The sequence below is a fragment of the Plecotus auritus genome (assembly GCF_963455305.1).
Source record: "Plecotus auritus genome assembly, chromosome: 15".
Lineage (NCBI taxonomy): Eukaryota > Metazoa > Chordata > Mammalia > Chiroptera > Vespertilionidae > Plecotus > Plecotus auritus.
Genome location: NC_137781.1, coordinates 3,985,068 through 4,008,129, shown reverse-complemented (window position 1 = coordinate 4,008,129; position 23,062 = coordinate 3,985,068). Strand labels below are relative to the sequence as shown.

General features: G+C 55.8%; 1 protein-coding gene and 1 pseudogene across 2 annotated transcripts in view; one reads left to right on the top strand and one right to left on the bottom strand.

Moving 5' to 3' along the window:
* OTUD7A (OTU deubiquitinase 7A) overlaps window positions 1–18,987 on the bottom strand; it is a 36,694-nt gene extending 17,707 nt beyond the window's left edge. The window contains 1 exon segment of the mRNA XM_080651666.1: window positions 18,788–18,987. The gene's annotated coding sequence lies outside the window, so the exon portion shown is untranslated.
* LOC308238999 (large ribosomal subunit protein eL34-like) lies at window positions 191–528 on the top strand (annotated as a pseudogene). The gene has a single exon. The product of its transcript is annotated as a large ribosomal subunit protein eL34-like (transcript).
* Window positions 18,988–23,062: the final 4,075 nt, after the last annotated feature.

Below are 23,062 nucleotides of genomic sequence, written 5' to 3'. Positions count from 1 at the left end.
AAAGGACATACAGAACTTTGTACTCTCAAGAGCTGACGACTTACCAAATGCTCTCAGGGCACACGGGACCTTTGTACAATATTTGCCAGCGGAGCTTTTCTATGACAATGGGTGGCAATACAGTGCTTCGGAATGGCTTGTGAGTTTTTTTCCTCTCCCGGGGACGGTGACTTCAGTTTAGGTATTCACCATGGTCCAGCGTTTGATACACCGTCGGACGCTGTCCTACAATACGGCCCTCTAACAAAACTGGACTGTGTCCCGAGCCCCGGGTAATAGAATTGTTTACCTTTACACCAAAATCTGCGTGTGGTGTGTGCCCAGGCCGACTTCGAGGAGTTGGTGCTGTGAGGCCTAAAGTTCTAATGAGGTTGTCTACGACGGAAAAACACGTCAGCAGGGCCTATGGTGGATCCACGTGTGCTAGATGTGTCCGTGACAGGATCAAGCGTGCTTTCCTTATTGAGGAGCTGGAAATCCGTTGTGCAAGTGTTGAAGGCACAAGCACAGAGTCAGAAAGCTAAATAAGTTTAAAAAACGAAGCTTTTTTGAGTAAGAAAAAGAAAAATAAAGAAATAAATAGCTCATGAGACCTGTCCTAAGAGTCACTCTTCCAAATAACACAGCAGGTTGGGGTGGAGGAGGTCAATGGGGAAGGAAAAATAGGGACATCTGTAATACTTTCGACAATAAAAGTTAAGTTAAAAAAAAATAAAGAAGAAGCTAAGATCTGGAGTCCTTAAGCAACGCAGAGAAATGCTCCAACGAGAACGACGTTTTAATGGAAACGCTTCCTTATCTTCAGGCCTCGGTCTGACCTGGTTGTTTGTCTTCTGCCCGGTGAGGGCTTAGGTATGTCCCCAAGTCCATGGACAACGGACGGGTGGCCAGGTAGCAAGGTGGGTGGGGATGTTGTTCATCTCAAAGAGCAACGGTAATGCAGGAACAGGGGGCAGCCGAGCAGAGGTAGAAGAGAGAGGCATGCATCTACTGAGGGTCTTCACCCTCCATGCCCGTCGCTGCAAACCCAACCTCGCCACGGTATAGCCACGCCCATACCCTTTTCTGTCTAGGACAGAAAAGCAGGTGGGGTCCCAGGCCCTGAACCCATAGATTCTGTCCTTGGGGTCTTGGGTGCTGGATCTACAAGCCACTGAACTAGGGGCCGAGTCCGGACACTCTCCAAGGTGCTGAACTGATAGACAAGCCCCAGGCGCTGGACCATGAGCGCTGTCCAAGGTGCTGAATTCATAGACACTGCCCTTGGTGCTGAATGCACACTCTCCCAGGTGCTGAATCCACAGGCCACTGTCCTAGGTGCTGGAACTGTAGGCAAGGGATCTATAGACACTGGCCCCCAGGCGCTGACCCTATAGGCGCTGTCCCAGGTGCTGGATCACCGGGACACTCAAACTGGAGCAGCTATGGCCAGGGTTCTCATTCTCCCGTGGCCAACGCCTGGGCAAGTAATGTAACGTCTACTTCTGCCGAGTGAGGGTGGGAAGGACGCCTTCCGTATGTGGTTGCTGAGGAGATGAGGTCAGACAATGCGTGTGAAGATGTCCAGGGTGCCTCGCCCAGAGAGAGGATGTGGTAGGGGTTAGATCTCACGGTATCACCCCTCGTGCTACGGGCTCTTGGAATGGTCCAGGGACACTTGCAATTATTACGGCAAACAACTCGAGGGCTACATGCCAACCAGGGCCAGGAACAACCCTAGCCTGTGTGGCTCAGTGGATAGAGCGTCGGCCCGCAGACTGAAGGGTCCCTGGTTCCATTCCATGCCCAGGTTGTGGGCTCGACCCCCAGTAGGGGGGCGTGCAGGAGGCAGCCAATTAACGATTCTCTCTCCTCATTGCTGTTTCTATCTCTCCCTCTCTCTTCCTCTCTGAAATCAATAAAAAATATATATATAAAAAATACACGTTACTACAAACACAGCTGACTCACCGGTGACCCTTAGGTGGGGTCATCCATGTGCCTGACCCCCCCCCCAAACGATGGCTAGATGCTCACTTGACACAATTGCAAATTTATACACTGCCAAGTGGTTTGAGATATTTTAATGGACCTCACATAAATAAATGGCTCAGATTTCTATTTCATACAAATCCAAAAATGGGGGAGAGAGGGCCAGGGCCAGCTGAAAACACAATAGACACACATTGGGCGCTGCAGAGGGGGGAGGCTGGATTTAACCGCCCGTCTCAGACCCTACCATTAGGAGCAATTTAAATTACATTTGGTGGAAAAGATAATAGTATTTCAGGTCAGGGAGAGACAGTGATGGCTGCAGCCAGGATAGCAGAGATGAGAAGAGGCAGACAGAGTGGCAGACATTTGAGAAAATGAGTTATGGAGACCTTTCGATGGATCAGACATAGATGTGGGCTGATGTGTGAATGTGTGTGTGTGTGTGTGTAGCCTGTTACGTGGTGTGGGTGTGTGTGGAGGGGATGTGTGTGCATATGTGTGTAGCATGTGTGTGTGTCTGTGTGGTGTGTGTCTTTGTGATACACCGTGTGTGTTTGTGTTTCCGTGTGGTACAGTGTGTGTGTGTGTGTGTGTGTGTGTGTGTGTGCACCGACGCTGCTCAGGTCTTACATGTGTGAGGACCACTCCAGACAGGTGGCCGAGACCTGCACGGGAAGAGGGAAGCAGCCAGGGACCAAACCAGGAGGTGTCCTGCCTGGGAGACAGGATGCTTAAATGACCGGCCTGCGGAGGAACGGAGACAATATATCCCGTACCCACCTGGTCAGAAACCGCAGGCTGGCCCGGCCGGTGTGGCTCAGTGGTTGAGCATCACCTATGAAGCAGGAGGTCAGGGTTCGATTCCCGGTCAGGTCACGTGCCCAGGTTGCGGGCTCCATCCCCACTAGGGGGCGTGCAGGAGGCAGCCGACCTGTTTCTCTATCATGGACGCTCAACTACTGAGTCAGGCCAGCTGGGCAAGGCAATCTATTTTAAAAAATATTAAAATGAAACATAAAACGCAGCTCATGGCATAAATTGTGATGTCATGAACCCGATACCCTCAATGTGTCCAGCCTTCCTTCCTTTCTTCCTTCCTTCCTCCCTCCCTCCCTCCCTTCCTTCCTTCCTTCCTTCCTTCCTTTCTTTTTCCTTCCTTCCTTCCTTCCTTCCTTCCTTCCTTCCTTCCTTCCTTCCTTCCTTCCTTTTCTTTCTTTCTCCTTCCTTCCTTTCTTCCTTTCTTCCTTCCTCCCTCCCTCCCTCCCTTCCTCCCTTCCTTCCTTCCTTCCTTCCATCCATCCATCCATTCACCTATCTTTATACACTCATTGAGCATTTCCAGGCAGTCCTAAAAGCTGGTTAGGTAGGCAGAAAAACAAAAACACAGTCCAAGGCATGAAGAGCGTAGCAGGGAAAGGATGGTGCAGTGGGCGCACCACCTGCTCGAGTACCAACAGGGCAGGGCACCCCCACACAAGGCCTCTGTTCTGTTTCCGGAACGGGCCCCCGCCCCGCCCTGCAGCCTGGCCCCTGACCGGCTGCCTCTCCGGCCCGGCATCTGGGCCTCCACCTGAGCGTCTCCTCCCAGAGGCCTTCCTCAGCCACATCTCACCTCGGATCCTGCATCCCTTCACCTGCTTCGTTTCCACGGCAACACTCCTCACCTTCCCCATGCCAGCACACTCAGCATTTGGCGAGCCAGCGGCGTTTTTTTTTGTTTGTTTGTTTGTTTGTTTCATTATGGACAAAGAAAGGGAAGCGAAGATGTGACGGCGAAACAGAGAATAAGAAGGGAACAGGCCCCATGGAAGTTCAGAGACGCGTTTCTTCGCTGTTGGAGATGGCGTTTCGGCCTGCGGACGGAAGGGTCCCGGGTTCGATTCCGGCCAGGGGCACATGCCTGGGTTTCGGGCTCGATCCCCAGTAGGGGGCGTGCAGGAGGCAGCCGATCCATGATTCTCTCTCATCATTGATGTTTCTATCTCTCTCTCCTTCTCCCTTCCTCTCTGAAATCAATAAAGAAATATATTTAAAAAAAAAAAAAAAAAAAAGACTGCCAGGACGGGAACGCACACATGGTGAGGAACCTTGAAGTCAGAGTTCTCATCTTTTTTTGTTGTTGTTGTTGTTAATGATATCTGACTAAATTCAGCACTCATTCCTTATTTTTAATGTTTTTTTTTTTTAAAAAAAATGGGTTTTTTAGAGAGAGAGGAAGGGAGAGGGGGAGAGAGAGAGAGGGAAACATCAATGATGAGAGAGATTCATTGATGGGCTGCCTCCTGCACGCCCCCTACTGGGCATCGTGTGGCCCTGATCAGGAGTTGAATCGGTGATCTCCTGGTTCATGGTCAACGCTCAACCACTGAGCCACCGGGCCGGGCAAGAGCCCTCATCTTTCAAACAGCATTTTCTTTTTTTTTTTTCTTTTTAAAATATATTTTATTGATTTTTTTACAGAGAGGAAGGGAGAGGGATAGAGAGCTAGAAACATCGATGAGAGAGAAACATCGATCAGCCGCCTCCTGCACACCCCCCACCGGGGATGTGCCCACAACCAAGGTACATGCCCTTGACCGGAATCGAACCCGGGACCCTTCAGTCCGCAGGCCGACGCTCTATCCACTGAGCCAAACCGGTTTCGGCCAAACAGCATTTTCAACTGTCGACTGTGCTGGGAAGAAAGACGAGGACTTTACCTGTGTGCCACGCTTCTCCCTCCCCCCACCCAGGGGTTTCCTGAGGCCAGACCATCGTTTGTAAGGTTTACATCACGTATACTTCACGTTGCTGCTATAATCCGCAGAGGTGGCTAATCTTTCTTAATTTTTTAAAGATTTTTTTAAAAAAATTGATGTCAGAGCCCTAACCGGTTTGGCTCAGTGGATAGAGCATCGGCCTGCGGACTGAAAGGTCCCAGGTTTGATTCCGGCCAAGGGCATGGACCTTGGTTGCAGGCACATCCCCAGTAGGGAGTGTGCAGGAGGCAGCTGATCGATGTTTCTCTCTCATCGATGTTTCTAACTTTCTATCCCTCTCTCTCTTCCTCTCTGTAAAAAAAAAATCAATAAAATATATTTTAAAAAAAATTGATGTCAGAGAGGAAGGGAGAGGGGGGCGAGAGAGAGAAACATCTATGATGAGAGAGAAAAACATGGATCAGTTGTCTCCTGCACGCCCTACACTGGGGATGGAGCCCGCCCCGGGCATGTGCCCTGACCGGGAATTGAGCGTGACGCTCAACCACGGAGCCACGCGGGCCGGGCTGTGCATTTAAACAGACCGGAGGTTCACCACCCGTCTTCGGCCAAGCTCTGAATGCTCATTCGCTTCCGTGCTGGCTGGGTGTTGACATTCGATAGTCTGATTCAATGTGTGCATCCGTTCAAAAGGGCTCACGGCGGCGAAGCTGTCCGATGCCTGGCACCCGCAGGGGATCCGCCCGTGGCCTCTGTCTTCGTACGGTTTGGCTGAAGGAGACGGCGTCGGGACAGCCACTGTTCCCTCGGGAGTCGCTCCGTGTCCTTGAGGGGGGTGAAGCGTGGCAGAGGCTGGCCCGCACGGTGCCACCCCACCGACATCCGTCCCGTGTCCTCCCCTCCCTGCCAGGGGGAGAGCGCCAAGGGCACCGAGAAAGTCACCAGGTCCGGCCGTGGCTCAGCGGTGGAACGCAACCTACGAACCAGGAGGTCACGGTTCGATTCCCGGTCAGGGCACATGCACAGGTTGCAATATATTTTGTATTTTCCAAATTAATATTTTTATTTAATATATTTAAATATATATACTTTTTTTTAAAAGAAAGTCACCAGGACTTTGTATCAATCATTTCATATTGTGTGTATGTATGTATACCACATCCTTTTTTAAAATGTTTTTTTTTAATTTTTTTCCTTTTTTTGGGGGGGGGTTTCTTTGTGTGTGTTTTTTTTTTTTTTTTTTTTTTTAGTTATTCCTTACACAAGGATATTTTTCCACATTTATTTTTTTAAATATATTTTATTGATTTTTTTACAGAGAGGAGCCAAACCGGTTTCGGCCCACATTTATTTTTTTAAATATGTTTTTATTGGTTTCAGAGAGGAAGTGGGGAGAGAGAGAGAGAAAGAGAGAGAGAGAAACATCCATGATGAGCCAGAATCATGGACCAGCTGCCTCCTGCATGCCCCCTCCTGGGGATCAAGCCTGCAACCCGGGCATGTGCCCTGACCGGGAACCGAACCGTGACCTCCTGGGTCATAGGTCAATGCTCAACCACCGAGCCACCCCGGCCGGGCCTGCTCCCTCCCGCTTTGGGCAGCCTGGGTCCGCTGACCCAGCCCCCTATTCTGTTCCCGTTCGCACTGATTCCGGGCCAAACCGTGCGGTGAGCTCCAACCACTTTGCTGCGGGCACCGCTCGCCTGCCTGCTGGGGTTCATCTCGCCGAGAGGGAAGCGCCCCGGCTCTTGCTTGCGGTGCTGGCGGCTCAGGGCAGCCGGGGCCACTGGGATCACAGCCCAGCCTCAGACAGCTAGAGCTACTGCTTCGTAAGAGCCAGACGCCCTCGGGAGGCAAGTCCAGAAACACCGCCACAGTCCACGACCCGCTTCATTGGAAAGATCCCGAGGAACGTGGGGTTCTGGGTAGGGATGCGCTGGGGGGCCCCCTACCCCAAAAGCAAAGTGGCAGCTTCCACAGGGTCATTCTCTTCATGGCTTGCGAAAAACTGAACTCACGTTTCCCCGTTTGCCATTGGTTCTCAGATGTCTGCACTTTCCAAATGTGTTCATATAAAATATATTTTTTTAAAGTATATATTTTATTGATTTTTTTTACAGAGAGGAAGGGAGAGGGACAGAGAGTTAGAAACATCGATGGGAGAGAAACATCCATCCGCTGCCTCCTGCACACCCCCTACTGGGTAGGTGCCCGCAACCAAGGTCCATGCCCTTGACCGGAATCGAACCTGGGACCCTTGAGTCCGCAGGCCGACGCTCTATCCACTGAGCCACACCGGCCAGGGCTCATATAAAATATATTTTTTTGTGCCCGGCCGGCGTGGCTCAGTGGTTGAGCACTGACCTGTGAACCAGGAGGTCACGGTTTGATTCCGGTCAGGGCACACGCCCGGGTTGTGGGCTCGATCCCCAGTAAGGGGCGTGCAGGAGGCAGCCGATCCATGGATGTTTCTATCCCGCTCTCTCCCTCTCCCTTCCTCTCTGAAATCAAGAAAAACATTACAAAAAAAAATAAAAATAAAATAAAAAGGCCATCACAGATAGGAGTGAGGTGTGAATGTGGGTGACAAGAACCTCTTTGCATAATTAGGCCCTGTGGCGAGAGGAATGAAGTGAGATGCCTGCATATAGAAGGTGTGGGCCTGGGGGGGCGGGGAGGGGAGGGCGGTTCAGGGCACAGACCAGTCCTGGGAGGGGCATAACCCTCCCCGGGGCTGAACACCCCACCGCAGGCACCCACAAGAGAAAAAAATAGTAATTATACATCATGTTCACCGGCCAGGAAAAGCCACTCACCGTCTTAGACTAGAAATAAAACAACGGCCACAGAACTTGACATTCTCTGTAACTTGGGCGTTTTGCCTGAATGAGAATGAGCCGGGTTCGGAGTAGAGGAAGAAACATTTTTTAAGAAGCGAGGGTTGTCCGATATCAGATACAGGATTTTTCTGGTGAAATCTGAATTTCAGAGAAACTGCACATGTTTTCTGTAAGTATGTCCCATGCAAATATTTGGGATAAATTTGTATTAAAACATGATCCAGCCGAAACCGGTTTGGCTCAGTGGATAGAGCGTCAGCCTGCGGACTGAAGGGTCCCGGGTTCGATTCCGGTCAAGGGCACGTACCTTGGTTGCGGGCACATCCCCAGTAGGGGGTGTGCAGGAGGCAGCTGGTCGATGTTTCTCTCTCATCGATGTTTCTAGCTCTCTATCCCTCTCCCTTCCTCTCTGTAAAATATCAATAAAAATATATTAAAAAAAAAAAAAAAACATGATCCGGCCCTAACCGGTTTGGCTCAGTGGATAGAGCGTCGGCCTGCGGACTGAAGGGTCCCAGGTTCGATTCCGGTCAAGGGCATGTACCTTGGTTGCGGGCACATCCCCAGTGGGAGGTGTGCAGGAGGCAGCTGATCGATGTCTCTCTCTCATCAATGTTTCTAACTTTCTATCCCTCTCTCTTCCTCTCTGTAAAAAATATATATATAAAAAAAACATGATCCGATATGTATCTGCAATTCACATTTTAAAAAACGGTTTATTATTTTGTTAGTCCTCACTCGAAAAAAAAAATATATATATAGTCTTCCCATTGACTTTTTTTTTTTGAGACAGTGTAAGGGAGGGAAGAAGGGGAAGAGAGAGAGAGAGAGAGAGAGAGAGAGAGAGAGAAACATCCAGGTGAGAGAGACACATCAATGGGTCCCCAGGTTTCTTTCCCGCTTGAGCCCCGACTGGACCAGGGATTGAACCTGCAACCTAGGTACATGCCCTTGACCAGGAATGGAACCTGTGACCTGTCGGTCCACAGGTCGACGCGCTAACCACTGTGCTCCCCCCAGGACGTGGCTTTTCCTACCAGTGGGGTGGGAAGGGGACAGAGTTTTCCCAGCCAGCAGGGAGGGCCGGTCTCTTGTGGGTCCTGCGGGCACCCAGCCCGCCCGCCCTCTGAGGGCTGTTTTAGCCGTGGTTGTGCTGGTGGGTGGGGGGAGAGGGCCGGAGGACGCCGGCAGACCTGGGATTGAGGCAGGGCTACGTAACCAGTTTGCAGCTGTGCACGAGACCCGTGGCTCCCCACGCGCACGGTGACTCACCTGCGATCCCGTCGGCACTGTGACAACACCCTGACCTACTTGGTGCCGGGAGGCCGCCGGTGACAGCGCCGCCACTTCCTCAGTGACAGCGTCTCTTACGACCGGAGCCAGCAGCGCGGCGCACAGAAGCCGATCCCCAATGCCTCGTGTTCTAAACTTGCAGGGGTCCTCAAACTTTTTAAACAGGGGGCCAGTTCCCTGTCCCTCAGACCATTGGAGGGCCGGACTATAGTTAAAAAAAAACTATGAACAAATTCCTATGCGCACTGCGGGCCCGGGACGCGTTGGCTGCTAAGCAGGACGGGCAGCGGCACCCGGCGGGCCAGATCCATGTCCTCGGCGGGCCGCATGTGGCCCGCGGGCCGTAGTTTGAGGACCCCTGTATAAAGGATGGGTGGACAGCCTGGCCAGCCCCGGCGTGGCTCCACATGTGAGCGTCCTCCTAGGAACCAGGAGGTCACGGTTCGATTCCTGGTCGGGGCACATTCCCGGATTGTGGGCTCCATCCCCAGGAGGGGCTGTGCAGGAGGCAGCGGATCCATGGTGCTCTCTCATCATGGATGTTTCTCTCGCTCTCCCTCTCCCTTCCTCTCTGAAATCAGTAAAAATATATTTAAAAAAAGATGGGTGGACAGTTGCCACTTGGCCCCGAAGACCCCAAAGGCGGGCGTGGCAGGCGTTCTAACTAACGTGGACCCCGAGGGCAGGGCTGGGGATAGGGACAGGGAATGGCGGGTCACCAGCCCGGGATCCCCTGACCGATGTCCCGCTGGGCAGCCTCGGGCCTTACTCAGCGAGGGGACGAGAGGAAGGAGAACCAGGCCTGGCAGCGGGGAAGACTGGCCCCCGGTGCCCCTTCCTGACAGCCCCGGGGCACAGCGCCCCGAGGAGGGCCTCAGACACACAGCGCTCACCCGTCTCCTGTGGGTGGGGGGGGTGCTCTTGGGAGCTTTTGTCTAACAGGAGCTACCCCCTGCCCCATGTGACAAGAATTCTGTAAACATTTTTCTCAAAAAGACAAAATACAAATGAGCCTTGATGAGTAGAGTCTCTCTCTCTCTCTCTCTCTCTCTCTCTCTCTCTCTCTTTTTTTTTCCTCACCAGGGGATATTTTTCCCATTGCTTTTCAGAAAGAGTGGATGGGAGGGACGGGGAGATAGAGAGAGAGAGAGAGAGAGAGAGAGAAAGGGAGAGAGAGAGAGAGAGAGAGAAAGGGAGAGAGAGAGAGAGAGAGAGAGAGGAACATCCATGAGGAGAGAGAATCACGGGTCAGCTGCCTCCTGCACGCCCCACACTGGGGATCGAGCCCGCGACCCGGGCGTGTGCCCCTGACCGGGAACTGAACCGTGACCTCCTGGTTCCTAGGTTGACGCTCAACCACGGAGCCACGCCGGCCAGGCCGTGGCTATTCTTGCTGTTTGCACATGGTGGCCTCCATTCAATATTCTTTAGTGACTAGAGCAGGAAGTGTTCACCGAAGGCTTTATTAATGAATGTCCAGAAGGCCACAGAGATTTCCGAGACACAGGCCGGGGCGGCGGGGGGGGGGTCCGTCCCCGGCTCTGCTGGGACTCAGGAGGGGTAGGGCCAGGCCTCAGCGACCGGGGGGACCCGGGCCAGACGTCCACTGTGGCACTCATGTGCCTCCTTGTCTCCGGCTGCTGTGCAGGGGAGGGCCTGGGGCCGGGGCAATGCCAAATCTCTAATACAATAGCTCGCCTCATCTCACAGAGGGGCCTTTGTGGGGAAGTGTTCTGGAGCAAAACAACTCCTTTTTTTTTTAATTTTTTTAAATTGATTTCGGAGAGGAAGGGAGAGGGAGAGAGAGAGAGATAGAAACATCCACGATGGGGAGAGAGAATCATGGATCGGCTGCCTCCTGCACGCCCCCTCCTGGGGATGGAGCCTGCAATCCCGGCATGTGCCCCAACCGACCGGGAATCAAACCGTGACCTCCCTGTTCACAGGTCAACGCTCAGCCACGGAGCCACGCCGGCCGGACACAACAACTTTTCTTGGGAAAGGAACCCCAGAGTTACAAACATTGGACGCTGCCCAGCTCCGACGGGGAAACGCTGACCCTCATCTCCTTCTCGAAGCACACGGAGTCCCCCAAGGTGGTCAGCGAAACCCCCAGCACCCACACAACCGCCTGCCAGACAGCCGCTTCTCGGGGATGGCTGACTCCTCCACACTTTCTCTGAAAGCCCCCATACAATGAAAGGGAGAGAGAGAGAGAGAGAGAGAGAGAGAGAGAGAGAGAGAGAGAGAGAGAGAAATATATTCCACCTGCCATGAACCTAGGCGACAAACACAAGCGCAAGTCATCTGTGTGTGTGCTAGGACCAGTGTCCATCAGAGTGGCCATGGCGCGTGCCCACCCGCCGACCCCCGGGGGGGACGGACCCCGCTGTGCAGCGTGGACGGCACAGACATGCCGTCCCCCTTCCAGGCCCTTCTGTAAACCCAGATTCGGAAAAGCAAAGGCAGAGAGAAGAGTTTTGGGAAGTCTAGTGCGCAGCCCCGGCTGGGGTTTCTCCGTGGTTGGAGCGTCGGCCTGTACTCCGGTAGCTCACAGATTTGATTCCCGGTCAAGGACACATACCTGGGTTGCAGGATCGACCTCCCGGCCCTGGGTGGGGTGTACGCACGAGGCGACCAATTGATGCGTGTCTCTCACATGGATGTTTCTCTCTCCCTCTCCCCTCTCTCTTCCACTTTCTCTAAAAATCAATGGAGCCCTGACCGGTGTGGCTCAGTGGATAGAGCGTCGGCCTGCGGACTGAAGGGTCCCGGGTTCGATTCCCGGTCAAGGGCATGTACCTTGGTTGCGGGCACATCCCCAGTAGGAGGTGTGCAGGAGGCAGCTGATCGATGTTTCTCTCTCATCGGTGTTTCTAACTCTCTGTCCCTCTCCCTTCCTCTCTGTAAAAAAATCAATAAAATATATTTTTTTAAAAATCAGTGGAAAAGATATTCTTGGGTGAGGATTAACAACAACCAAATCTAGCGTGCCGTAATTTGTCTGATCGGATAGGTGTAGCTCGTTATTGCCTGCAACTGCATTCCGGGACTGCGATGTATACAGATAATGGCAAAGGAGAAACAATCACGTCTTTTTCTCTTTTCTGTTGATTTCAGAGAGGAAGGGAGAGAGAGAGAGAGAGAGAGAGAGAGAGAGAGAGAGAGAGAGAGAGAGAGAGAGAGAAACATCAGTGATGAGAGAGAATCATGGATCGGCTGCCTCCTGCACACCCCCCGCTGGGGATGGAGCCCGCCACCCGGGCCTGTGCCCTGGCCGGGCATCTGAACCTGGTTCGTGGGTGAAGGCTTAGCCGCTGAGCCGCAACCAGCCGGACGAAGCGATCGCTTCTTAGACCGAACACGGTGCTACAGGACATCCGAGTCCCGTTACTGCGCGTCACCGTGTGGTCTGGGTCCGGGGGATCGCGGCGATCCCGGGGACGCGTGATTCAATTTCTGGTTTTAATTCCCACAGGACGGCTCGGGGGCCTTTGGCAAACACAGATGGGGAGCCGGTTCTGAGCAAGGCACCTCGGAGACGCACGCAGCTCATTCCTAAGCGCAAGGACTTGCTGACGTGTCCGTCTTCCCTCGGGCCCGGGGGGCGGGGGGCACGCACACAAATATGGTGAAGAGGCATCTCAATTTTCTCACTGCCTTTTTTTTTATTTTTTCTTTTCTTTCTCCTCAGCCTTGGAGAAAAATAAGAGGCTACGGTGCATGGAACCGTGGGATGAAAGGGGAATATCACAGGCCGGGCAGCTGCGTGTCTTCCTTCGACGCGTGACATGAAGACCTAGGGGATGGGCCCGCGGTGAGGGCTGGGGCCAGGAGGGGGCCCGCTCCAGGCTGGGGGGGGGGCTCCCTCCTGGTCACCATGGAGACAGCAGGGCCACGCACAGACAGACACTCATCCACGCCCGTGTCCGTGCTCCCGGCCGTCCAGGCACGTCAGGCGCGCAGGAGCTGAATTGAAACGCAGCCGCGTACCGATGCTGTAACAACGAGACCCCACGTGCTGAGCAGTGGGGTCTCGCCTGGACCGGCCCCTCCCAGGAGCCCCGAGGCCTCAAGCGCCCTTGGTGAGCCGCGCTGCCGCCTGCCAGACCGTTCCCCGGGATAAGGCAAGTCGACTCGGGTCGAAGGAAAGTCAGGGGCCCTGTCCGTCGGTGACCCTCTCTCATCACCGAGGTTCCTCTCTCTCTCTCTCCCTCTCCCTTCCTCTCTGAAATCAGTACAAGTAGCCACCTGCTGGTTTGCTTTTAAACATCGAGTGGCACCTCTCCCTGCAGCCAGTTGAAGTGTGCCAGTGCGGAGCCTGGCTCAGCCCAAAGCTCCAAACGCACCATCCTGTTGTCCCCCGGAAATCAATAGTTTGCTTTTTCCCTCCCTCCCTCCCTCCCTCCCTCCCTCTTTTTGCTAATCCTCACCTGAAGATACTTTCCCATTGATTTTTAGAGAGAGTGGAAGGGAAGGAGAGAGAGAGAGAGAGAGAGAGAGAGAGAGAGAGAGAGAGGGAGGATGAGAGAGAATCATTGATTGGCTGCCTCCAGCACGTGCCCTCCACCAGGGCCAGGGATCAAGCCTGCAACTGACACGTTCCCTTGGCCAGAATCGAACCTGGGACCCTTCAGGCCACCAGCCAAACGCGCTTTCCACTGAGCCAAAGCCGACCAGGGCCTCCGTGCGCGTTCGACAGACTAAGAAGTACAAAGCCATGTCCGGGCGTGGCGTAGGGGTAGTTCTCTAGGAGAAGATCACTCCCCTCCAGGGTGCGACGGTTCCGCTTTCTCGCGTGTGGGCTCTGTGGGAAGAGATAGGGGAACAACATCCCCAAAAGGGGCCTGCACGCGGGCCCTCCCTCCCCCCCTCCCTCCCTCCCCAGGCCCTGTTCCTGCAAGAAGAGGCCCCGGTGGGGACTGGCTGGTGAGGAAGCCGGCCCTCGCCTGACGCCGGAAACACACTCCTGGGCAAAGCACAGCTGCCTCTTTGCTCCCGTTTTTTTAAAAATTTTCCTTTTCTTTTTGTAAAATATGTTTTTATTGGTTTCAGAGAGGAAGGGAGAGGGAGAGAGAGAGAGAGAGAAACATCCGTGATGAGAGAGAATCCTGGATCGGCCGCCACCTGCTCGCCTCACTCTAGGAATGGAGCCCGCCACCCCGACCTGTGCCCTTGACCGGGAATCGAACGGTGACCTCCTGGTTCCTAGGTGGACGCTCAGCCCCTGAGCCACGCCGGCTGGGCCTGTGTTTTTTTGTTTGTTTGTTTGTTTGTTTTTATGGCAAAAGAAACGCCCGGTGATGGACCACTTGCTGGTCTCCATCGGGGAAACCCTGAGTGTGGCCAGCGATCGTGGCGAGGCAGGCAGATGGACCTGGGAGGTGCCGCCCACCCTGAGTCCCAGGGGTTTTAAGCCCACAGGGGTCAAACCCAGACCAGACAGCACAGGGCCTGCACCCCCAAGCCCTCACCGTGTGGGGGCCAACTCCTCCTTCCCTTCCGCAGCAGCTGGGGCAGGGGGTCTGGGAAGGGCACTGGGTCTGCAGCCAAGAACCAGCCGCCCCTCTCCCAGGACACGACACGGAGCCATTGACGAAAGCATCTCCCTGGCCCCTCCAGGGAGGCCCACCACGGCTGGCTATTCAATCACGTATGCGCCCCACCTTCTGTCTGCTTCCATCCCCCCAACCCCAGCGCAGCGAGCGCACACATACCCGTGCGCGCACACCCCCCACTCTTCCCCCCGCCTCCCCACGTGGCGATCCCTCCCAAGGTGGCTCAGGTAGGGGGTCCCCCAGCGCCCAAGGGCCCCGTGGAGCGCGCCCCCTGCTGGTCCCGCACAGGAGCTGACTCAGCCTCCCCCCCTCCTCCCCGGGGGGCCTAAGGCAGGAAATCCGTGACCTGAAGCTCGCAGGTGTCCTCAAACTACGGCCCGCGGGCCACAGGCGGCCCGCCGAGGACATTGATCCGGCCCGCCGGGTGCCGCTGCCTGTCCTGCTTAGCAGCCGATGCGTCCCGGGCCCCGCAGTGCGCATAGGAGTTTGTTCATAGTTTTTTTTTTTTTAAACTATAGTCCGGCCCTCCAACAGTCTGAGGGACAGGGAGCCGGCCCCCCGTTTAAAAAGTGTGAGGACCCCCCTGCTCCACAGGGAAGGAAAGGAACAGCCGAGGCGGGGGAAACGGCGGAGGGGCCGCAGGGACTGCTTTTCTGAAGGGTTTAGCTGGGAAGACGGACCGCGTTTGTGTTCGTTTTCACACGTAACGCAGGGACCTCGGCCAGGAACCCCGCGGTGAGCGTCCCCACAAGCCACAGGTGAGCATACACGGGGTCTGCGGCCAGACCGGTGCACAGACTTGCTTTCCAGAGAGAGTGGGAGGGAGGGAGGGGCGGGGGGGGGAGAGAAAGAGAGAGAGAGAGAGAGAGAGAGAGAGAGAGAGAGAGAGAGAGAGACATCGATGTGAGAGACCCTCTATCTGCCACCCCCCATGCGTGCCCTGACCGGGGCGGGGGGACCGAACCTGCATCCAGACCCCATTTCTAAAAGGTTCACAGCCCAGAGCCTTAACGACCCATCTCCTCCACGGAGAACACGTCACGCGCAGAAACGCCTCGACCAAATGTTAGAGCGCCTGTGAGCATCAGGGCAGCCCTGGCCGGTGTGGCTCCGTGGATAGACCCGCGGCCTGCAGACCAAAGGGTCCCGGGGTTCGATTCCGCTCAAAGGGCACGGCGTACCTGGGCTGCAGGCTCCTCCCCAATCCGGGCCCTGGTCGGGGGGCACGTGCAGGAGGCAGCCCGTCGATGTGTTTCTCCCCCATCGATGTTTCCCTCTGTCTTTCCCTCTCTCTCTCCCTCTCCATGAAAATCAGTGGAAAAGCATCCCCGCGGTGAGGATTAAAACAACAAAGAAACCAACACACGCCCAACGGTGCAAACTCGCTAAACACACGCACACGTTGGACACAGCTCCGCTCCCAGGCCCCGTCTCACCCAGCCTGGCCGTGACGGACACGCGTGTGGCGGCTCCGGGAGGGAAGGCGCATGACACCCTGCTTGCCTCCGAGGGTGGGGCCGCCCCCTCCTCCACAAGGCGAACACAGGCTTCAGTGCCTCCCCAACGCCAGTGCTGCCCCCGCCCCCCCCCCCACCCGCCCAGGGCTGAGGGCCTCAGCAGTCCCTCCCTCAGGGGACACCTGCCACACAGAATTCAGCTGAGACCCAGACCTGGGAAGACTCCATAGAGCCATGGCTTCGCCCTGGCTGGTGTGGCTCAGTGGATAGAGCGTTGGCCTGCGGTTTGAAGGGTCCCGGGTTCGATTCCGTTCAAGGGCGCATGCCATAAAAAAATATATATATATATATTTTTTAAAAGCAACAGCTTCTGCCCATGGCCACCCTGAATGCCAGGGGCCTCTGGTACACCACAGCTTTCCCATCCCCTTCACGCCCATCCAGGGGCCGAGAGTCGCGCGTCCCTGACCAGACTCTTTTTTTTTTTTTTTAAATATATTTTATTGATATTTCACAGAGAGGAAGGGAGAGGGATAGAGAGCTAGAAACATCGATGAGAGAGAAACATCGATCAGCTGCCTCCTGCACACCTTCCACTGAGGATGTGCCCGCAACCAAGGTACATGCCCTTGACCGGAATCAAACCCGGGACCTTTCAGTCCGCAGGCCGACGCTCTATCCACGGAGCCAAACCGGTTTCGGCCCTGACCAGACTCTTAACGTTTGCGTGGCACGTGGTATTGTACTCCTTACGGACCCGCCATGCTACCCTGGTAATGTCAGGCATGCCTATTTCATCATTACTTTCATATATTTTTATTGATTTCGGAGAGGAAGGGGGAGGGAGAGAGAGAGAGAGAGAGAGAGAGAGAGAGAGAGAGAGACAGAAACATCGGTGACGAGAGAGGATCATGGATCGGCTGGCCGCCTCCTGCGCGCCCCGCCCTGGGGACGGAGCCCCCCCCAACCCGGGCGTGTGCCCTGGCCGGGGATGGAACCGTGACCTCCCGGTTCCTAGGTGGATGCTCAGCCACGGAGCCACGCCGGCCGGGCAAGGCCAGCGTTATTCTGACCAACGAGGAGCGGTCATTCATTATTAAATGCAAACAGGTCGATAGCCTGGTCCCTGGTGGGGCATCCCTTGGAAATGACGGGCTTGACGAGGCATCCAGACGGCCTTGGGGACCTGCTTCCTTTCCTTCTCACAACTGTCGGCACTCATGGAACAGCCACAGGCCCCACCATGATGGCCCGCTGCTCACACTTTGTGGGGGGAGGGTTCCCCCAGAACCGGGGACGGGGGGGGGGGGAGGGCGGCGCCGTAGGGAGGTCTGCGGGCCCCCTGCTCGCTCTCTGCCCGCTTTGGGTGTTGAATTGGCCGTGGACGCTGGTGGGACACGGTAAGGACGCAAAAGCCCCGGAGAAGCCCTGGCCGGTGTGGCTCAGCGGATAGAGTGTCGGCCTGCGTGCGGAAGGGGTCCCGGGTTCGATTCCGGTCAAGGTTGCAGACTCAACCCCTGGCCTCGGGTCGGGGTGCGTGGGGGGGAGGCAACCAATGTCCCCGCCCCCGTCCCCTTCCTTCTACTCTCTCTAAAAAAATCAACAGAACAATATCCTCGGCTGAGGGTTAACAAATGAAGAAATACATGTGCGAACTTGAAATCAAACACCGCCACCCCCTTTGGCGGGGCAGGCTGTTCCCAGATACATCCTGGGGGGAGAGGGAGGGGGTCGGAGAGGGGGAGGGAGGGTGACGACCAGGAAGGAGAGCTGGAGATGTCCCTGACGCCGCCAAGGCCTGTGACGATCTGGGCGAACCCGTCCACCTCTTCCTGGACACACCACCTGCCCCCCCCCCCGCCCCCCAACAATAGAATATCTTTACAATTTTTCCCCCCCGGCTCTCGGCCCGCTGTCGTTTAGCCATCTCGGGCCTGGCCAGTGTCATGCGTGACTTTCCCTGTGGCTGAAGCAGCACCCAGACCCACCGGGAGCTTCCACATTCCCCTCCGGCTCCCCTCACATCGGTCCATCCCCAAGCCACAGAAACAGCGCTGCACTCCTGCCAGGCGCTGGATGGCGCACAGAGGGCAGAGGGCAGAGGGCAGATCCGCTTGATGCCCAGGCTTCTGCTAGGGCTGCAACCGCTACCCCGGGGGGAGGAGGGGAGGAGGGGAGGGGACACGCGAGCGGCTGTGTCCAATGAAGGAAAGTTTTTGTTCATGATGACGTCACTGACATCTCCCCAATTTAAAGGAGCATTTAAGGCACAGGCGATGCAATTTTTTTTTTTTTCCCTCCTCCAGGGAGAAGACGCTCGGGAAGGCCTCCGGGTTCACAGCCAAACTGCATGAGCGGCTTGCCTGCTGTCCAGCCAGACCCAGCGGGGCGAGCGAGGGAGGGAGCGAGGGAGGGAGCGGTGGTTTGGGCCGCGGTGGCCCACGCAGCCACAGCCCGGGCGCCCGGCTGGCGGCCTCACGCACCGCTCCCGGGCCGGGCCGGGCCTGGGAATCAGCCGGCTTCGCGAGACCCCCCCCCCCCCCGCCCCGCACCCGGCGCGTCCGCACGCATAGCGGGGCCGGTGCCCCCACGCCTGTCCTCACGTTCCAGTGCGGACAGCGAGGCGGCCCGGAGGAGCCGCCGGCCCCGATCCAGCCGGAGCGCCGCGCCCTGCCCGGGAGAAGGCGCGCCTTCCGGGCTGGAGCCGGTGGCCACGGCCGCCCTCGGGGTCCAGAGAGGAGCCTGCAATGCAGACGCGCGGGCGAGCCCTGTGCGGACCCCATGACCCCGGCGCCCCCACCCTGTGTCCCCCGCGCCCTCGATCCAGGGCCACCCCGTCTGTGCGCCCACCCGCCTCGCCGCGGGGCCACAGAGGGACCCGGCGCCCGCGCTCGCACTGAGCACCTGTGTGGTTCGCGGCCCCGACCCCGCCGCTGCCGTCAGCACCGCGGCCAGCGCCGTCTCACCTGCCGCACGCGCGCGCCTCTGCGCTCTGCCGGCCCCGCACCGAAGCCGAGGCTACCCGACTTCCATTTTCTCTCGCTTTCACGGAAAAATCAGATCAGCTGTTCCTCTCGCGCTCCGCTCCGGTGCCGCGGCCCCCTCCCCAGCTGCCGATCGCGGTCCCGGGGGCCTCTCCTCCCCCGCCTCCTCCCGCGCGCCGCTCCGCCCCTCGCGCCCGTGCGCTGGCGGCCGCGCGCAGCGACCGCCTCCCGGCTCCGCCCGCAGCCGCCCTGCGCGCGCCCTCCCCTGACGTCACCGGCCGCAGCCGCGGCCCAGCCGCCCGTGGAAGGTGGACGAGTGCGCGCCTTGCTCTGCGTCCCCGCCCCGCCCCGCCGCGGCCGGCCCCCCCCCCCCTTCCCGAGCGCGCGCACTCGTGGCAGGACCCGGGAGAGCGCACGGCTCCCCTCCGCGCCCTGGCACCTGCGCTCCGACGCTCGCCCTTCCCGATGCCCCCGGGGGCACCTGCCGGGGGCGGTTTGCGTCCACCCCTCCTCCTTCCTAAGCATCCCAAACTTTCTCCCACCCATCCGGTCTCGGCTCCGTTTCCAAGCCCTGCTCCGGGCCGACGCATCACGTCTCATCTCAGCCGGGAGTCGGTCCTTCTGCCTCTTGAGCCGCTTCTCCGACCTTCGCCCGTTTCTCGCTTCCCTCTTAGCAACTTCTCGCGCCACCGCTTCGGGGTGGTTTCCGCGGCTGATGCCGAGGACGGCCCACGTCTGCCTCCGGGCGTGACCACGCCCCCTTTGCAAATAACAGCCCCGATCACACCGCCCTCGCGCATTTCTTGACAATCCTCATGTAACTCCTCCAAGCTTAGGGCATTCGTGAAGGTTTCTAAACGTTGTATACCATGTTTAACACAATGTAAGTTATTTGACTTTAAAATATATATATGTTTTTTATTGATTTCCAGAGAGGAAGGGAGAGGGAGAGAGAGAGAAGCATCAAAGATGTGCGAGGATCATCCATCCGCTGCCTCCTGCACGCCCCCCCTCCCTGCTGGGGATGGAGCCGGTGACCTGGCTGTGCGCTCTGGCCGGGAATCCCAGGGTGACCTCCTGTCTACGCGCCCCACCCCTGAGCCACGCCAGCTGGGACCACCCACCACCTTCGGTTCGTTCACTCCCTGAAGGTTATGTGGGTGGCTTCCCGTTGGGGATGATAGGGGTAGTTATTCTACAGGCTGTTTGCACGCAAGTGTTGTACGTTCCTGAGGGCTCGACTTTCGAAGCATATTCAAATCTGATTCCTTTTCATCACTGTCCCGCTGCAATACGTATCCATGCCACCATCATGTCCCCAGACCAGGGGTCGGCCAGCTGCGGCTCGCGAGCCACAGGCGGCTCTTTGGCCCCTGGAGTGTGGCTCTTCCACAAAAGACCACGGCCTGGGCGAGTCTATGTTGAAGAAGTGGCGTTAGAAGAAGTTTAAGTTTTAAAAAAATTGGCTCTCAAAAGAAATTTCCGTCGTTGTCCTGTTGATATTTGGCTCTGTTGACTAATGAGTTTGCCGACCACTGCCCTAGACCATGCCACCACCACCACCATCATGACCCTAGCCCATGCCACCATCACCACCATCATGACCTTAGCCCATGCCACCACCACCACCATGACCCTAGCCCATGCCATCACCACCACCATCATGACCCTAGCCCATGCCATCACCACCACCATCATGACCCTAACCCAGCCTTGGGCAAACTACGGCCCACGGGCCGGATCTGGCTGTTCTATCCGGTTCTCTTGCTCTCCCCTCCGCTCCTTTACTTTGAATTTATATTAGTTCACACAAACACTCCATCCATGCTTTTGTTCCGGCCCTCCGGTCCAGTTTAAGAACCCATTGTGGCCCTCGAGTCAAAAAGTTTGCCCACCCCTGCGCCTAGCCCATGCCATCACCACCACCATGACCCTAGTCCATGCCATCACCACCACCATGACCCTAGTCCATGCCATCACCACCACCATGACCCTAGTCCATGCCATCACCACCACCATGACCCTAGTCCATGCCACCACCACCATCATGACCCTAGCCCATGCCACCACCACCACCACCATGACCCTAGTCCATGCCATCACTACCACCATGACCCTAGCCCATGCCATCACCACTACCATGACCCTAACCCATGTCACCACCACCATCATGACCCTAGTCCATGCCATCACCACCACCATGACCCTAGTCCATGCCATCACCACCACCATGACCCTAGCCCATGCCATCACCACCACCACCATGACCCTAGCCCATGCCATCACCACCACCACCATGACCCTAGCCCCCATCCTCCCAGCTTTGTTCACTGGGGCCCTGTCCTTCTCGTCTCCAAGCCATCCCTGGCATTCCCATGGGGCATGGGCACTGGCTGTTCCGAATGCCCAGAGTGCCCTCAGAGGGCAACCTGCATGGCTTGTTCTCACACGATTTCACGTCTCTGCTCAAACAACTCTTCCCAGAAACGTCTTCTCTGAACACCCTCCCTGAAGTCAAACACCTGCCTCTCTCCCTACCGTGTCGGGGCCTTTTCTTCCACGGACACATACGCTTCCCTTGCTTCTTTCATTATCCGCTGAGCCCTCCCTCCGGCCTGTAGGTTCCACCAGAGCGGGCGCAGGTCCGGTTGGCTCGCTGCGGTATTTCCGGTTCCTAGGACGGTGGCTGGCACCTGGAAGGCCAAGAATTGCGTAAGAAACAGTTGTTGAGCACAGAATGTGTTTGCTTTGGCACATACTTTCAAATGCTCCCTGCCCTCCTTTAAAATCGAGCCTCTGTCTACTAGTAAGCCCTGGGGGCTATGGATGGCGATAAAATCTGTTCGGCGGCGGGAAATATAAAGCACGTGGTTTTAATGGAGGCATCGATGAGGAACAGTATTAATACAATGAATGCAGAATCGAAGTGGGGACTGTGACTTTCAAAAAATAATTATAGCCCTGGACGGGTGGCTCAGTCAGTTAGAGCATTGTCCTGTGCACCAGAGAGAGAGAGAGAGAGAGAGAGAGAGAGAGAGAGGAGAAAAGAAGAAAGAAAGCTCGTGGATTCCATTCCTGGTCAGGGCACATACCTAGATTGCGGGTTCGATCCCCAGACCTGGTCAGGGTGTGTGCGGGAGGCAACCGATCGATGTTTTTCTCTCACATTCATGATTCAACCTCTCTCCCTTCCTCTCTTTAAAATCAATTTAGCCCTGGCCGGTTTGGCTTGGTGGATAGAGCGTTGGCCTGCGGACTGAAGGGTCCCAAGTTCGATACCGGTCAAAGGCACATGCCTGGGCTGCAGGTTCGATCCCCAGTGGGGGGCATGCAGGAGGCAGCCGATCAATGATTCTCTCTCATCATTGATGTTTCTATCCCTCTCCCTTCCTCTCTGAAATCAATAAAAATATATTTAAAAAAATAAAATCAATTTAAAAAAGCGATTAAAAAGTACTAACTTATTTAATTTATGGATAAATACTATTTAACAAATACATAGACAGGGTGTCCTAAAACATGTATATACACTTTAACAGCTGGTAGCTCAACTTTTAAAACGAAATGCATTTTCATAAACACTGCCTTTGTAATTATTCAAAATGTGTGTATACACATTTTTGGGAGATACCCTGTATTTGTGTAAGCATTGAAAGTTGACATTTTGGTCATAAAATGTTTTATAATACAGTCATAAAACAAAAGAAGAAAAAAGCATTTACCAGTATTTACACCCAGACATCTTTTTTTTTTAAAAAAAAAAAACAACAAAAACATCTATTTTTTTATTTATTTCAGAGAGGAAGCGAGAGGGAGAGATAGAAATATCAATGATGAGAGAGAATCATGGATCGGCTGCCTCCTGCACGCCCCCTACTGGGGATCAAGCCTGCAACCCTGGGCACGTGCCCTGACCGGGAATCGAACCGTGACCTTCTGGTTCATAGGTCGACGCTCTAACCACTGAGCCACGCTGGCTGGGCCAGGCCCCTTCTTGGAGTGGCACGCGTCTGGCTCGTGCTTTATCTCATCCCCACAACGCGCAGGGGGAACAGAGGGGCGACTGCACGCTAATAGGATGAGGGAGCCCTATGAGTAGCATTTCCCTCAGGCTGGGCCGGGGAGGGGGTCTTCTTCATCGCAGTCCGTTCATTTATATTTCCAATGTCTGCGAGGCTACGGTGAGATGCGCCCCCACTTAATCATCACTACCCAGAGTGAATAAATGCATGCATTTATCTTGAGCACGGTAATTGG